We start from the raw sequence: 3824 nt of genomic DNA on the forward strand, positions 1-3824 counted from the left end.
TGTGCATGATGTCACACTTTATATTATAGGATATGTACTAGTCATCCTAGGTTATTCTCTGGTTCGTATGGCTAACACACACCGGGGGCCTTTCAACAAGGGGAGCTGAACCCATATAGCCCTAGGTGGTTTTAGGATGGCCAAGCTACATAGCCTAAGTTAAAGGTTTTATATCTATGTGATTGCATCTGGTTATTTACTTTGGTTTTGAATAATGGCATTATTTTATCCTTACTCTTGATTGCATGCTAGCGTTCACCCGCTAACTCGTATTTGGATGTTGTATTCCCATGTGATTCAGGAATCGGCCATACTTCTCCTCCATCTCAGTGACTTGGATTTGTGGATAAAATTCGTGTTAGATTGAAGTGGTGAGATTCCATACTCTGAAAGACTCCACTTCATGATCTGGACTTTCTTTTATATTTTTGTTTATTTCTTAGACTTTGGTTTAGTCTATGGTCGGGGGAATGTCCTAACCGGATGTTCTTTGTTTTTGGTTAAATGCTTTGTGTGACTACTTTGGGAATAGGTGGTGGCGGTATGGGTGTCAGCCTTGGCATTGTTATTGGTATTGGGGATGACACTAGTTGGATGCTTGGTTGGATGTCGGGATGATTATGGTTATGAACTTTATTAAATTCCTTTCAATTGTAATTTTTCTATCTTGTTATATGTTCGAAATTCATCCAACATTGGGTATAGGGCGGTTATGGTTGGGTATTGAGGCAGTCTCCAGTCCGTGTCAGACTTGAGATGCTCGACATGATTAGGCGCTGGTTTGGGTCGTGCCAGATAGTTGGGGTTATGCCCTTGCTACCTATAGTCAATATTACTAGAGTCTTCATAGATAATTAGTTAGAGTCATTGTATGTAGTTTTAGTTCCCTATTCTTTTAGAATTTCAGTTTTGTAAACTTTGAACAGTGTTGTCTTAGAACAAATTATGTCATGATTATGCTTTCATTAAATATATTTATCTTTTATATATATTTTAAATTAACTGCTCAAGCATCATGCCAGTACATGGGTTAGCTTAGGATCACTTGTGGTTCTATGTATCGTGTTACGACTAACGGAGTAGTCTCGAGTCATGACAGGTCATAGGATTTTGTGATGAAGATTGGTTGGTATGTTGAATTATAGATCTAGTTTTATCTTATGTTTAAATCCACTTTGATGTCGTTGGTTAGCTCTAATTCTTAGTCTTTCGATGTTGTTTGTGCAACTTGATTACTTTTTCTTAGTTAAATGCCTTCTTTATTTTAGTCTTCTTTAGTCTGTTGTCTTCAGCTTAGCATTACAAATGTTTTCGATTAATCATACTTGTTATGATTTTTAATCCCTTATATTTGGCTGAAATTGAATGTTTATTGGATTCCATTGATTCACAATATCAAATGGAAATCAATAAACGAAGGGTTTGGGGATGAAAATGTTTATTTGGATTGGTTTTAAAAGAAGAATATCTCTCTTAGTCTCTCACACTCTCCCTCTCTCTCTATATATATAAAGGAAGGTTATGTTCTTGTTAATGTGGCATGCTTCGAAGACCACCATTCACAATTATCTTTTTTATAATTTTTTTGGACTTTTTAATTCATTTTCCCATATAAAATAGAGTAATTATTGATTACTTTTGAGAATATCTCTCTCTCTCTCTCTCTATATATATATATATATAAAGAAGGCTTAAATTAAATTAATAAATGAAAATCATCGTTATTCATCCTCTTCTTCAAACGCAGGCATTGATTCCTCTTTCTTAATAATTAGACATTTTATTTTGCCACAGTATGAAATTGTTAACCACACAATCACGCTATTCAGAGAAGCATAACTTTCTTGCTCCATCCAAAAGGCGAAAGGAAAAAAGGAACCCAAACTATTCAATTCACCGATTAATGATGCTAAAGTTGATTCTCGTAGGCTTATAACTCTATTCATTTTTCTGTATTTCAAATTTCAACGAAGTATGGCTGTTTTTCAAATTCAACCACTTCAATTCTAACAGCAGCCAACGTACAAATTATTCAGGTTTGGAATTATTGTTCTTTGATTTCATGTATCTCCTTATTAAATTTTTTTTAGTTTTGACAGATATGCATCACCTTACTTCGATTGGGTTCTTAAAACTGGTGATTTGGATAATTCAACTTATTTCTTGTGTGATACCTCAGGTGAGTATAAAATTAGTATATACTATGGATGCACACCATATAATTGTTTCATTTGTTGTAAGATGTTTCAATCTATTTTTTTTTTCTATTTTTCATTTTTCATTGTTTGGTTCTTTTTCACTTCCCTGTTTACAGGGTTATGAAGAAATATCTCTTTTATTATTGTAACTTATGATGTGATAGGTTAATGAAGTTTTTTGTTTTTTGCAGAACCAAATATTCGAAGCCCTCTCAACAACCTGCTACAACACTTTGGATAAATAAGGAAGGTGAAAGTGCTTTCTATGATCACATTTGTTCAACTAAAGCTTATATTTATTTCCTCCTCCATTAGTTTGAGCCAATTTAGGCATTTGTGTGTTGCTAAGGATCTTACCATTTTGACAAACTTAAAATTCAAAATAATGGTCATAAGCTTAAAAGTTCTCCTGAAATATTTGTATAGCTCAATGTTAGTATTGGAATGAAATAGATATAAATATAGTGGAGTGGATATAGAGGATTACTATTTTCTAAGCAACCAATTTGGTATTCTCTTGATTGGTTGATCAGAAGCGACCAATTTGGGATTGTCTAGATTGGTTGATTGATTAACTGCTTATATTTTGCAGAGTATGGAAAGATAGTAAGGAAGAATATTATAGTGGGAACTAAAAAAAAGAAGGAATTGAGTTGTTAAAACCTTCTCAGGAGTAGCTTAATTTATATCTACTGGAAAAAATTGGTTGTTTCATTTTCACATTTTCTTATGTGCAAAAATATTGGAATCATGTGACCTTATGTAATTTGATAGGATGCAGCAACAAGCAAAAAGATCAGGAACAAAATTATTTCAGCAAAATGAGAAATTTCTAGATATGAATAACACCTCTCTTGTCATATGAGAATTGACTCCACACTCACTATAATCAGAATACATATTTTGAGATAATTATTGAACTATCACTTTTTTTCTTCAGGTATTTTTACCTTCCTCACTCATATTGGTTGTTGTGGTTTGTGGAACTTTCTTGACATGTATATGATGGGATCCTATATGGCTAGCTCTTTAAACTTAGAGATTGTAAAATTATGTATGTTTACTATTTCTCAGATTTATCTAGTGATTATAAGCATGTCAATTTGGTCTGAATATGCTATATATGTTATACCATTTGATGTCATATGGATTATTGAACTCATATGATAGGGCGATTAGGATATGTCTGATGGAGCCAAGACTCGAGTTCAGACGGGGGAGGGGACTCGGAGCACTTTCCTGTCTTAATGGGGTTACATCAAGGATCAATGCTTAGTATGCTTATTTTTGCCTTGGTGATGAAAGTTTTGATACGGCACATTCAGGAGAAGGTGCCTTATTATTTGCTTTTTGCAGATGACGTAGTCCTGATTGATGAGACTCGTAGTAGATTTAATGCTAAGTTGGAGGTTTGGAGGCAAACCCTTAAGTCTAAAGGGTTTAGATTGAGTAGGTCCAAGATGGAATATTTGGAGTATAAGTTTAGCGAAGTGTCTCATGAGTCTAATGTGGTTGTTAATCTTGACACTTATTCTATCATTAAGAGAGATAGTTTCAAGTATCTAAGGGCAATGATTCAGGAGAATAGAGAGATTGGCGATGATGTCACTCATCGGATCGGGGTAG

The 3824-nt window shown here is 33.9% G+C and overlaps 1 long non-coding RNA gene across 1 annotated transcript; it reads left to right on the forward strand.

The window, feature by feature from the left end:
* Positions 1-1734: 1734 nt before the first annotated feature.
* LOC124895466 lies at positions 1735-3284 on the forward strand. Its single transcript, XR_007051727.1, has 3 exons — positions 1735-2179; positions 2390-2448; positions 3139-3284. It is a non-coding gene; the product is annotated as an uncharacterized LOC124895466 (long non-coding RNA).
* The last annotated feature ends 540 nt before the right edge of the window (positions 3285-3824 follow it).

This window comes from Capsicum annuum, unplaced genomic scaffold (genome assembly GCF_002878395.1).
Source record: "Capsicum annuum cultivar UCD-10X-F1 unplaced genomic scaffold, UCD10Xv1.1 ctg82396, whole genome shotgun sequence".
NCBI classification, from domain to species: domain Eukaryota; kingdom Viridiplantae; phylum Streptophyta; class Magnoliopsida; order Solanales; family Solanaceae; genus Capsicum; species Capsicum annuum.